Source organism: Scyliorhinus torazame, chromosome 4 (assembly GCF_047496885.1).
Source record: "Scyliorhinus torazame isolate Kashiwa2021f chromosome 4, sScyTor2.1, whole genome shotgun sequence".
In the NCBI taxonomy this organism is placed as follows: domain Eukaryota; kingdom Metazoa; phylum Chordata; class Chondrichthyes; order Carcharhiniformes; family Scyliorhinidae; genus Scyliorhinus; species Scyliorhinus torazame.
In genome coordinates, this window is record NC_092710.1 from 274,299,429 (window position 1) to 274,313,176 (window position 13,748).

The following is a 13,748-nucleotide window of genomic DNA, read 5'->3' on the forward strand; positions in this document are numbered from 1 at the left end:
TACCTCATAGTTGACACTTTATTCTTACCTCCTGCCAACCATTATCTCCCCCCATACCCATGCCAGTTATTTTCCTTCTGATTGGTTGCCCTGTCCTCACCCTCCAGGAAGCACCCTCAGGTATTCTTGCCCTGAAGATGTACTTCATATGCACAAGTTGTTGTTGACATATTCCATCACTTTTTATTTGCAATGTAAACTGCTCCAGTAAATTATAAAAATTGCAACTGGCAATCAATTACTGTTCGTGTCAGTTAATTGATGACTGACTGCTCAAAGTAATGCCATATTTCCTGCATACTTAACTCTTGGAACATACACAAAAATCAAGGACTCTCCATTATCTATTATTCAAAATGTGCCAACTGCAGCTGGTTTCAATATATGGTGGAATTCACTGAGATATTATACTACTTAGAACTGTAAATTTTGAGCTGTTTTATTATATAATTACAAGTGCACTTGTTGAAAGTTAAATAGTGTCTGATCCGATTCCAACATAGCTTTTCTCATTTATATGTGAGTGAACTTCATTTAACCCCTTCACCTTTAGATCCCTTGGGTCCTTTTTTTAATGTATGTTGGTCAATCTATGTTACACTGGAGCTGGGCAGTTATGGGACAGCTCAGGGAACTGCTCAGGGGAAAAAAAGAGCTTGCCTAATAAGTCTTGACTCTAGTTTGAAACAGACTGCTCCCTTTTCATAAATTACTTTTTTACAGGGGCTGTTTAGCACAGGGCTAAATCGCTGGCTTTGGAAGCAGACCAAGGCAGGCCAGCAGCACGGTTCAATTCCCGTAACAGCCTCCCCGAACAGGTGCCGGAACGTGGCGACTAGGTGCTTTTCGCAGTAACTTCATTGATGCCTACTTGTGATAATAAGCCATTTTCATTTCATTTGATGCTGTTCTGCATCAATATCTCCAATCAAGCCTGCCCACCAACAAGGCACTAGTGTTGCTAACTTTTGCCTTAGTTTAATTGCTCTGTTTTATCATCTTTGCTCTTGAGTCGCCAGGTATCTTTCTGATACCGCCACGTGGTTCAAGTCCGAGTAATGATCAATAATCCAATACACCGCTTAGTAAGATTTAAATCAAAGCACATTTATTATACACAGTAATCACTACTCATACATAAATTCTACGTCTAAGCTACTTCTAAGACTAACAGGCCTATACTTAACTTGGAACAGGCCCACCAGGTCAGGGAAATGAATGGCCTTTCGTTCGGGTTCTGAGCCTGCGGGATTCAAAGTTGGTACAGATTGGTAGCTAGGAGCGCCTATCTCATAGCGAGCGTTGAAGTAAGACTTACTGGATATCAGCGGTGGCTGGACTGATCATTGTCAAGGATTGGACTTTGTCCCAATCACTTGGTTCGATTTTCTCCAATGCTGGAGCGGTTCCCTGATCGATGGGCGGTCTTGAGGTGGCCGTTCACCTCCCATTGTGTAGGCTTCTGCTGGCGCCACGGAGTCTGGTTTGGCTTTATGTGTCTAAATGTTGCTCATTGTTCCCGGGGATTGCTCATTAATATGCAGATGGCTGGTGTTTTGTTATGCTGATGGTTGCCGGTATCGATCTTGTCTGGCCTTTCCAGAGATAAATACACACTCAACCTGCAGCTGATCGTTTGTGTCCTGTTGGCTGACTTTCCCATCAGCCTTTGCCGTTCGCCATTTTTAAATCGAGAGTTAGCCATTCTAAATCGGGAGTTAGCCATTTTAACTGGCTTCATTCCCTCCTTGTGATCCTAACGCAAAGCGTGAAGGATCACATAACTATGTTGCTTTCCATTCCCTGACCTGGGGGGTCACTTCCTTCATGGCCTCTGCACTGACCATAGCTATGCAAAAAAATTTTAACTAACAATTCTAAGGGCGCTATGTCAAACAGGGACATGCATTACAAAACAATAAACTGGGAACCTCTAACTATTCTTAATACACTACACTCACTTAAACATTTCATTATCCTAACTTCCTCAACCATGCAAACAAAATCATAGCATTTTATACATCAGTCTTCCTGGCTTGGCAGTCAAGCTCAGGATCGTACAATTTACTCATGAACAGTTCTTTACATTTCTTTATTTACAATAAACGCAAGGAATGCACTTTATTATAGATCACGGGGGTCGGGGGTCTGGTCGTATCCGATAATAGGGGATCTGATCCTATATACCGGGGTTCGAGCGCGGTAGGCTCTCCTTCTCCATTTCCTTAGACGCATAGTCTGCACGATGCAGCAGAGGATCGCTAATACCAGTAATGTTTCTATTACATAGGACAGGGAGTACCAGGTTATAAACCTGGCACACCAAGATGATGTGGTGTCGCTGGTGACTGGGCTCTGGGTACTGCGGGGAAGTGAAACATTAACGGCTGGGGGGCTTGAAGTCATGGGGTTCGCGTTCACGCACAACCATATGTCCATAATCATGAGGGTGATCCATATGAAGGAAGTCCTCATGGCTCTTCTCTTTCCTTTTCTTTCTTCTCTTCTCCGGTCCTGGAGCTTCTGGAGTTCTGTGGAAACAAGCATAGAGTCTGTAACTATCTTTGTTTAATATCTCGCACGATATTGTGTCTGTCCTGTAGTGCCAATTACTCCCTTTATAATTGGTCACTATGTGTGACTCCCTCATTTTGTTTTCAAAAATCGAATTTTAGGACAAGACACACTTCCCAATAATGAACCAGTGCGAGCCGTCTCGCAGACTGTGCAATTTACCATCCAAAATGTCTCAGGATGTAAATAGCATGTGGTTGGCAACCTAAAGGTTACCTAAACAAAATAAAACTTTTTGAACTGAAAGTGCCAAAATGAGGTGCGTATGGGTCGCGACGGGTAAGAGTTGGATGGAGTCCCCGGGTAGGACGGCTACCAATGCCGTGTCTCTCCAACCCGAGCGTAGTTGACCAGAGGGGGATTCCCAGGCAGGGCGGGTCCCAAGCCGTTTCTCCACTGCCTGAGCAACCGACAAGAACGGGCAAAGAATGTAGTCATCGTGGCGGGGCTGCCGTAGTGTTTCTACCTACGAACCAGAAGGGCAGTTACGAACGGGCGTCTGGTTCCTTCACCAGTCTCTGCAGAAAAGTCCTCAGAGGTTTCTGCTGAACTCGTGTCTGGCAATGGTGAGTCTCTGTAGGCAAGTCCTCAGAGGTTTCGGCCGAATAGGCGTGGGACAGTGAGAAAAATTCTCCTGTCGGACATACAACATTTAACAAACGTACAAACAACATAAAACATTCTGCAGGTTCCATCAGAAAGGACAACACTTCTCCCAAGCGGTTCCTTTCAAAACATCATCTGGACACCTCAGTTCTCGGTTGCGAACAGGGTCGCAAAGGGGTTCGCGGTTTGGGAGTCAGACCCAAGGGCGTCCTTTTCTCCCGGGTGCCACACTCTTTGGATTGGATTTGTTTATTGTCACGTGTACCGAGGTACAGTGAAAAGTATTTTTCTGCGAGCAGCTCAACAGATCATTAAGTACATGAGAAGAAAAGGGAATAAAAGAAAATACATAATAGGACAACACAACATATACAATGTAACTACAATAGCACTGGCATCGGATGAAGCATACAGGGTGTAGTGTTAATGAAGTCAGTCCATAAGAGGGTCATTTAGGAGTCTGGTGACAGTGGGGAAGAAGCTGTTTTTGAGTCTGTTCGTGCATGTTCTCAGACTTCTGTATCTCCTGCCCGATGGAAGAAGTTGGAAGAGTGAGTAAGCCGGGTGGGAGGGATCTTTGATTATACTACCCGCTTTCCCCAGGCAGCGGGAGGTGTAGATGGAGTCAATGGATGGAAGGCAGGGTTGTGTGATGGACTGGGCGGTGTTCACGACTCTCTGAAGTTTCTTGCGGTCCTGGGCCGAGCAGTTGCCATACCAGGCTGTGATACAGCCCGATAGGATGCTTTCTATGGTGCATCTGTAAAAGTTGGTAAGAGTCAATGTGGACATGCCGAATTTCCTTAGTTTCCTGAGGAAGTATAGGTGTTGTTGTGCTTTCTTGGTGGTAGCATCAATGTGGGTGGACCAGGACAGATTTTTGGAGATGTGCACCCCTAGGAATTTGAAACTGCTAACCATCTCCACCTCGGCCCCGTTGATGCTGACAGGGGTGTGTACAGTACTTTGCTTCCTGAAGTCAATTACCAGCTCTTTAGTTTTGCTGGCATTGAGGGAGAGATTGTTGTCGCTACACCACTCCACTAGGTTCTCTATCTCCCTCCTGTATTCGGACTCATCGTTATTCGAGATCCGGCCCACTATGGTTGTATCGTCAGCAAACTTGTAGATGGAGTTGGAACCAAATTTTGCCACGCAGTCATGTGTGTACAGGGAGTAGAGTAGGGGGCTAAGTACGCAGCCTTGCGGGGCGCCAGTGTTGAGGACGATTGTGGAGGAGGTGTTGTTCATTCTTACTGATTGTGGTCTGTTGGTCAGAAAATCGAGGATCCAGTTGCAGAGTGGGGAGCCAAGTCCTAGGTTTTGGAGTTTGATATGAGCTTGGATGGGATTATGGTGTTGAAGGCGGAGCTGTAGTCAATAAATAGGAGTCTAATGTAGGAGTCCTTGTTTTCGAGATGCTCTAGGGATGAGTGTAGGGCCAGGGAAATGGTGTCTGATGTGGACCGGTTGCAGCGGTCTGCGAATTGCAGTGGATCAAGGCGTTCTGGGAGTATGGAGGTGATGCGCTTCATGATCAACCTCTCGAAGCACTTCATTACGACTGAAGTCAGGGCCACTGGTCGGTAGTCATTGAGGCACGTTGCCTGGTTCTTCTTTGGTACCGGTATGATGGTGGTCTTCTTGAAGCAGGTGGGGACCTCGGAGTGGAGTAGGGACAGGTTAAAGATGTCCGTGAATACCTCTGCCAGCTGGTCCACGCAGGCTCTGAGTGCACGACCAGGGATCCCGTCTGGGCCCGTCGCCTTCCGAGGGTTCACTTTCAGGAAGGCCAATCTGACTTTGGAAGCTGTGATGGTGGGTATGGGTGAATTATGGGCTGCTGGGGCACTCGCCAGCGGATTGTTGGTTACCTGCTCGAACCGAGCATAGAATGCATTGAGTTCATCGGGGAGGGGTGCGCTGCTGCTAGAGATACTGTTCGGCTTCGCTTTGTAGCCCGTTATGTTGTTTAGTCCTTGCCACAACCGCCGAGAGTCTGTCTGTGACTCTAGCTTGGTTTGATATTCTCTCTTGGCATTCCGGATGGCTTTGCGGAGGTCGTACCTGGATTTCTTGTATAGGTCAAGGTCGTCTGCCTTCAGATCTGTCCTTCAGTAGGGAGTCAATCTCGCGATTGAGCCATGGTTTCCGGTTGGGGAACGCACGTACTGCTTTCTTTGGCACGCAGTCGTCCACACATTTGCTGATGAAGTCTGTGATGGTGGTGGCATACTCATTTAAGTTGGTCGCTGAGTTCTTAAATATGGACCAGTCCACTGTCTCTAAGCAGTCACGTAAGAGCTCTTCTGTCTCCTCGGACCAGCACTGCACAACATTCTCAGCTGGATTCTCCCGCTTGAGCTTCTGCTGGTATGCCGGGGCTGGTTTAGCACACTGGGCTAAATCGCTGGCTTTGAAAGCAGACCAAGGCAGGCCAACAGTACGGTTCAATTCCCGTACCAGCCTCCCCGAACAGGCGCCGGAATGTGGCGACGAGGGGCTTTTCACAGTAACTTCATTTGAAGCATACTTGTGACAATAAGCGGTTTTCATTTTCATTTCAGAAGGAGCACCGTCTTATGGTCTGATTTGCCAAAGTGCGGTCGGGGGATGGAACGGTAGGCGCCCTTGATTTTTGAGTAGCAGTGGTCAAGAGTGTTGTCGCCTCTGGTGGGACAGGAGATGTGCTGGTGGAATTTTGGCAGTACACTCTTGAGGTTGGCCTTGTTGAAGTCTCCGGCCACGATGAACAAGGCCTCTGGGTGTTCTGTTTCCTAGTTGTTTATTACTGTGTATAGTTCGTCCAGCGCCTTCCTCACTACTGCCTGGGGTGGGATGTAGACCGCTGTGATAATGGCTGAAGTGAACTCACGTGGAAGATAATATGGGCGGCACTTCATGGTCAGGTATTCCAGGTCTGGGAGCAGTAGGTCGCCAGAGTCGCCACATCCAAGCACCAGGAGGAGTTGATGAGGAGGCAAACCCCTCCACCCTTCACTTTGCCTGATGATGCCGTGCGGTCCGCCCGGTGAATTGAGAAGCCTTCAGGTTGTATGGCACAGTCCGGTGAGGCAGGGGTGAGCCATGTCTCTGTGAAACAGAGCACACAGCAGTCTCTTACTTCCCTCTGAGAGGTAAGTCTGGCGTTAAGTTCACCCAGCTTGTTTTCGATCGCTTGGACGTTTGTCAGGAGAATGCTGGGGAGAGGAGTCTTGAAACCGCGTTGCTTCAGTCTAACCTGCAGACCACCGCGTTTCCCTCGCTTCCTCGGTCGGCGGCTGCTGCTGGATGATCCTGGGATCCAATGGCAGATGTCAGCTCTTGTGGAAGGTAGGTGGTCGCGTCAGGTCAGGGTCCAGGGCGCTGGTGGGGAACAGGGCGCTGTTTACGTTTCTGGGGTCGCGTCTGGCAGGGTCCTGGGCATTGGTTGAGGTAGAGGGATTGCTAGGGTGCATGTTTGCAGTCCGGATGGGTCCCGTCGTTCTGCGGGCGCGGGATTACCTTGCAGCGTGTTTAGGTCCTCGTGCGCGGTCTCTGCCATTTCGGGGATCCTGGGTCATGGGCAGGGGCTTCCTGAGGCAGGTTGGGCTGGGTCCCGTGGTCTGTTCCTTCCCTGGGCGCTCCTGGGGTTGGATCTTGAAGTAGGCCCGGTCGAGCCTCCACGTGGATTTTTCTTTCTTCCATCACCAGGTAGGATGGGTTGTTGGGCGGGCCTCTCTGGGTCGGGTCGCTGGGCGGGTCTCTGGGGGTCGCGTTGGGCCGGGTCTTGCCGTCGGGGGTCGGGAGCTCCGGGGACTGGGCAAGGCGATCCGGGGGCTGGCGTCGGTAGTTAGGCCGGGTTGGGAGCTCCGAGGTCTGGGTCGGCTCCAAATCGAGGTCGGGGCTTCACTTCCGGCTTGGGCCCAATCTTCTTCCAGGTCGCAGAGGTCAGGTCGGGTCGGGTCAAAAAGTCTCCACGGGCCTCGGAGGATGTTCAAGCCTGCAAGAGAAGATAAGAGAGAGAGGTTAGTAATAATTTTAATTTTAGAGTTAATTTTTAAAAGATTAGAACGAGTATAGGATCTGTTTGGGAGAGCTCGCAGAGAGTCGACCCGCTCCGGCGCCATCTTGGAAGTGTATCACGGCTGAAAGGGCTGCATGGTGTGAGGTGGGGTTTCTCTCGTCGTTGCGGACGAGTCGGAACGAGTTATCTCGGTGCCAATAATTGGTGTCTAGCTGTGTGGGGACAAAATCGGGGTCGTCAGTGTGGTTCGGTGGTCGGTGGTGGGGTTTATTTAGGAAAGTGATCATGAAGGGATCACTCGGATCGTAGTCGGAATCGCTGGGTGTGGGTCCAGTTGCATGGGGATAGTAGGGAGGCGTGCTGTGGCTATCGTCCGAGTCACAGTCGCTGTCTCTGCTGCAGCAGTTTGTGGGCGTCCCGGGGCGGAGTGTATATTTCGGGGGTGGAGTCGAGGTCGAGTCCATGACTGGGCTGGGCGTGGTGGGGGTTGGTAGGGTTACGTTGGCTGTGGGCGGGGTGTGGTGTGCTGCGTCGAGCATGACGTGGTGTGCGTGGTTCGACTGTGTTCCATATGCCTTCAGCTGGTTTATATGAAACCACGTAGTCTTACCATTGGGATACTTTATTTTATAAACGGAAGGGCTTACTTTGTCCGCAATGGAATAAGGACCCAAGTATTTTGGTGACAGGAATGTGCTGGGGTTATATACAGAGAGCATCACTTGCTGTCCGATACTGTACTCAGTCGCATGCACTGTCTTGTCGAAACAAGCCTTGCTCTGTGTCATGATATTCAAACACACATATCATGATAGACAGACCAACAGACAAATCAGCACACACAACACGACAGCCAATCATAGACAAGGACAGAGACAGTATAAGAGAAGAAACACGACACCTGGTGGCCAGTAGATCTGGAGACCAGGACAAGGACAGGACCTGATTAACATCACACACAGGGAGTCACCACGTGCAGAGTATCAAGACAGAACTGTAAATAACAAGTTGAAATAAAACAGCGTTGTACCAAATACAACCGTGTTGGTTCATCTGTACATCAGAACACCCAACACTACACTCTGTTTCTTTCTGGTGCCCAATTTTACTGCGGCTGCCAGCTGAGCCGTTTTAGCATTTTCCACTAATTGTTCGACTGCTTTCTCGTGTTTGAGGGCCGTCACTTCGTGCCTTTCATGGGCCGTCCGGTCATGAGGGTGTGTGGGGTGTAACCTGTGGAAGTAGAAATTGTGTTACGTATAAACATCAGCGCAAAAGGGAGGACTGAGTCCCAAGTGGTGTTGTTCTGCTGGACCATTTTTCTGAGGGTGGAGATTAGGGTCCGATTCATGCGCTCCACGATACCACTCGACTGTGGATGGTATGCTATGTGGAATTTTTGGGTCATGCCAAATATCGTGAGGACGTTCTGCATGACACGTCCCGTAAAATGGGAGCCTTGGCCGGATTCAATGCTGCGGGGGAGTCCCCATCTTGTAAAGATGTGGTGGGTCAAAATCTTGGCTGTGGCTTTTGCCGTGTTTGTGCGGGCTGGGAATGCTTCCACCCATTTTGTAAATGTGTCAATCACCACGAGTACATATTTATAGCCATTCCTGCATGGGGGCAACGGTCCTATAAAATCGATCTGGAGGTTAGTCCAGGGGCCATTAACGGGTCAGGTGTGGCTGAGTTGAGCCTTTTTGGCATATCTGTCCGGATTATTCTGGGCACAGATAAGACAATTTTCTATGTAATGGTTTACATCTTCCTTTAAATGCGGCCACCAACAAAGCTGCTTGAAATGGGCTGTAGTGGGATCGATTCCCTGATGTCCATGACTGTCTTGGAACAAGCAAATCAATTGATTCCTGTCCTGTTCAGGAACCACATAAAGGATGTCTTTTAACACCACACCGTCATGTGTGGTCAGTGCATTTCTAAATCTCTCGTAGGGTGCTGGATATTTTCCCTTTACAATCTCCTTGAGATTGGTGTCCTGCTTCTGGGCCTGCAATAGATCCTCGATCTTTGTCTGTGAGACTGGAACTGCACTCACCGGTGCGCCTTCGGGGGGGTGTCCCAAAGTATCCGTGCCTGGAACCTGCTTTGGCCAGTGCGTCAGCTTTCACATTTCCAGGGGGGGAGGAACGATGGTGACTGCGGACTTTGATTATCCCATAAGTCCTGTTCTGGGCTCTTTCTAAAATATGACGGAGCAATGGGGCTGAGGGGAGGGGTTTTCCGTCTGCGGAAACAAATCCTCTTGCTTTCCACAGGGGCAGAAATTCCGTGAGGCTTTTGCAGACATAGAGGCTGTCCGAGTATATGTCTGCTGGGCTGGGGAAGGAATCTGGGTGCTCAACTATATATGCGATGGCCGCGAGCTCCGCTGCCTGCGCCTAAGTGTCCAGGTAGTTTTAACAATATTTCCTCAAGGGCGCGTCCCTGCACGTCCTCGACATAGATACTGCAACCTGTTATGCGTTTCCCATCCAAGACTGTGGAAGATCCATCCACATAGATCTTTATGGGCTCACACGTGTCCGTGTGCTGGGGTCTCTGGGTTGAACTATCTATCATTCTGGGGGGTGTTTTAGTGATAAAGGGGCCTGTGTTGTGGTGTGGAGAGATAATCTCACATTCATGGGGGGTTCCGGGGTACTGTAAGTTGTCGGCTAAGTAGGTGTGTGTCTTTATCCTTTTAATGGTGATGTCCCGTCCCTGCAAGAGAAGGGTACATCTAGCTGCTCGAATCTGACTAACTGTATCCTCCTTGAGTTGTCCGTCCAGTAAAAGTTGGGTGGGGGTGTGTTCGGTGAGAATTGTGATGGGGTTCAGTCTGGTAATGTACGAAAAATACTGCACTGCCCAAAATACTGCGAGCAGGTGCCTCTCACAGGCTGAAAATCCCTGCTCCACAGCATCTAAAAGTCTGGAGGCGACTGGTTGTGCCGTTCCTGGAGGAGCACGGCTGAAAGGGTGCGGTCTGTGGTCGCTACCTCTATGGCGTAAGGGGAAAGCGGGTCTGGAACTTGTAGTGCGGGGGCTGCTATGAGTGCCTGTTTTAAAGCGTCCACAGCATCCGTATGCTGCGGAAGCCATTCCCAGGGGGCTCCTTTCTTTAGGAGGTCTGAGAGGGGTGCTGCCTTGCTGGCGAAACCGTCAATGTGGTTTTGGCAGTAGCCAACCAGTCCTAAAAACGACCGGAGGGCTGAAACGTTCTGGGGAAGGGGCAATTTAGCAATCGAGTCAATCCTTTTGTGCTCGATCTTGCGTTTACCATGTGTGATAATTGTTCCCAAATATATCACTTTATCTTCCAAAATCTGGGCCTGTTTGGGGTTGACTTTACAACCGATTGAGTGTAAGAGTTCCAGGAGTTCGGACAGAAGCTCAATGTGCTCTTCCTTGGTGTCTGTCTGCAGTAGTAGGTCGTCTACATACTGTACCAGACATTCGGGGCGAGAAACTTTGGCTAAACCATTTACCAGCTGTCGGTGGAAAATGGAGGGGGAGTTGTGGAATCCTTGTGGCAGGCATGTCCACGTGTACTGCTGTGCTTTAAAGGTGAAGGCAAATTTGTACTGGCACGCCTTTGCCAATGGAATGGACCAGAATCCATTACTGACATCCAAAACCGTAAAGAATCGGGAATTGAGTCCCTGCTTGAGCATGGTCTCGGGACTTGTTGCTACTGTGGGGGCTGCTGCGGGGGTGACTTTGTTGAGTTCCCGGTAATCGATGGTCAGTCGCCATGATCCATCGGGCTTTCTCACTGGCCAAATCGGGGCATTATTAGTGGAGGCTACTGATCTAAGTACGCCCTGCTCTAATAAGCTTTCTATTACCTTGGAGATTTCTCCTTCTGCCTCTTTGGGAAATCCATATTGTTATTGGGGTCTAGGGTCAGGTCCTGTTACTTGTACAGAGCCAGTCATCCAGCCACAGTCGTGCTTGTGGGTCGCGAATGCTGCCCTGTAATTTTGCAGAACTGCCCTAACCTGCTTATCCGTACTAAGCATGGTCGGGTTGAACCAAAATTCGCCTACTGCGCTAATTTTGTTCATGTGCTCTCCTATGTTGAGCGTTGCGGGGTCTCTTGCGGATTTTGCCATCTTCCAGACACACTGGTTCACTGGACCGAATGAAAGGTGGTGGAATTCATGAAATTGATTCCCAGAATGTGCTCTGCTGTGTGGGGCAGGTCAACTAAAACCACGGGGTGCTTGGTGGTGATGGTTCCGATTTGAATGGGTACAGGGGCTGTGACGTGTCCCTGCTGTGAGTGGCCTGTAAAGCCGCTGAGGGTGAGAGTGGCGGTAGTGGGCCACGTGTCTTTTTGAAACAGGGTGGAGGAATTTATTGTGGTGCGGGACCTTCCTGTGTCCCAGAGAAATTCAATGGGCTGTCCCCAAATTTTTGCTGCAACTACCGGTCGTCCGGACCTATCCCAAAGGGTGTCGCAGACCCAACTAGGGAAGCCCGTACACCGTCAGTCCGTTCCGGTCAAGTCCGTCTGATCTGAACGGGCGCTAATGCTATGAATGGGCTCTGTCTTTTTCTTACTCAGACTGCCCGTCTGCTGTGGCTTTTTAGGGGCATTGCACTCTCTGGCGAAGTGTCCCAACTGTCTGCTGTTGTAACACTCCTGTGACTTGGGTGGGGGTCTGTTCTTAACCTCTTTCACCCATGCGGGGTTCTGGTGTGTTGTCTTTACTGCCTGCATATCTGCGCCGGCCTGCTTTTCCTCGGGATTCATAACTGCGGGTTTACTTTGAACAGATTGCTCACAAACGCGGGACAATCTTTTCACTACCCACTTCTCGTTATGGGCCTCCTCTGAGGGATCATAACTCGTGCAAGCTTTCTGTCCTGTTTCTGTGGTATGGGAGATAAGGGTGCGGGTCCATTTGGCCATGTTGTCTGGGGACAAATGGGCACGGTCTAAGCCTCCAAAGACTGCAGCAAAGTGGATCCGCAGGCGTCCAGCAAACGCTGTGGGGTGCTTGGATTTCTTTTGCCTACATTTGTTGAGGCCATCTACGGGGTCACCTCGGTTATACCCGATCGCATCCAGGATCGCGGTATGCATTTCTGCAAGGGTGCCTCCTCCTACATTCTGTGGGTTGGGAAGGGCTACTGCTACTGACGGATCTAAACTTAAAACGGTGAGCTTTACATGCTCTTGCTCATCCAGGCCGTACATGGTCGCCTGATGTTTAACTGTGGCAAAGAAATGGTGAGGGTCTGAGGTGGGGAGGAACGGTGTGATCTTATCGCATGCGTCCCGTAATTGGGTGCAGGAGAATTCGGCAGCCGGCGTCGAAGCGGCGGGGTAGGATTCACTCCGCCCCCCCGGCGATTCTCTGACCCGGTGGGGGGGTCGGAGAATCCCGCCCTATATGTTTATATATCACTGAACTCCCAATCGTCTCGGAATGTAGTTCCGACTAATAGTTGGTTTGCACCTGACACTATCTGGATGCCTGCTAATCTTGTTACTGGGAAAGACACATGTCTTCCGGCCTTTTGAATGCTGGCCACTGTTGTCGCTAGGCAGATGTCTGTCTGTTACCAGGCAGATTGCATCCTATTATTCCTTGTTAAATTCATGTTACTGATGTTACTAGGCAAATCGATGACAATGGAAAATACATAGAAGTCACAAATCAGAACTAAGCCATTCATACTTCAAATCCCATTTACCCACTCTGCTCCCGGATCCATTTATCCACTTTTCCTTCATGCATTTATCCAATTGAATCTTGAAAATTGACATTTCTACCTTAATCATTAACCCTGAAAGGGAATTCGAGACTTACATTTCTGTGCAAAGACATTTATCCTGCCCACTGCTCCAAATAAACACATTATTCAGATGTTGCCCTTCCAAAGGCTTCAGTGAAAATTCTAAGGTAATAATGCTGAGACAAGGGGCCTCTTCTGGGTCGGAGACAAGAAATACACCCCTAAGGAAGCACACAGTGAAAATGAGTGACTATTTATCTTGATGATCCCACGCACATTGCAACATAGTGAAGAAATGTAATGGCCTTACCAATTCAGGCAAAAGAGAGTGAAAAGAGCGCTTCACTATACTGAACATATTTGCTATTTATAACCACATCAAATAACAATGAGGGCTGGAAAGTGTTGTGTGTAGCCTGCTTCTTAGGTGCTACACTGCCAACTTAAAATGTTGTCAGAGACATTTCTGATAGAAAATGCACAGAATGCCATTTCGGTAAAGCAGTAATGTGCATCTATTAATCACTGACAACAGATTGAGCAGATAGATTAAGATGCAATTCAATATTTAATCCTGATACAATGCCAGTTCTACCATTTTCCAATTGCACATTCCAACTAACACCTTGCCTTAACCACACACAGCTGATGGAATAAAAGATCCTCCACCAATGCTGTTTAAAGGGATTATTAATTAATTGCAGTTTAGTTATTGGTTTATTTCTTCTGGCCACTGGTCCAATTGTGCATGTTTTTGAAACTTTCCCGTACTTGACTAGTTTGACTAGCCAACAGGGAGTTGGCTGGCTTT

General features: G+C 48.9%; 1 long non-coding RNA gene across 1 annotated transcript; it reads right to left on the reverse strand.

Annotated features, from left to right (window-relative positions):
* Positions 1–1,086: 1,086 nt before the first annotated feature.
* LOC140410952 (uncharacterized) lies at positions 1,087–6,923 on the reverse strand. Its single transcript, XR_011940768.1, has 2 exons — positions 6,685–6,923; positions 1,087–2,531 (listed from the first exon to the last, which is right to left on the reverse strand). It is a non-coding gene; the product is annotated as an uncharacterized lncRNA (long non-coding RNA).
* Between the last annotated feature and the right edge of the window lie 6,825 nt (positions 6,924–13,748).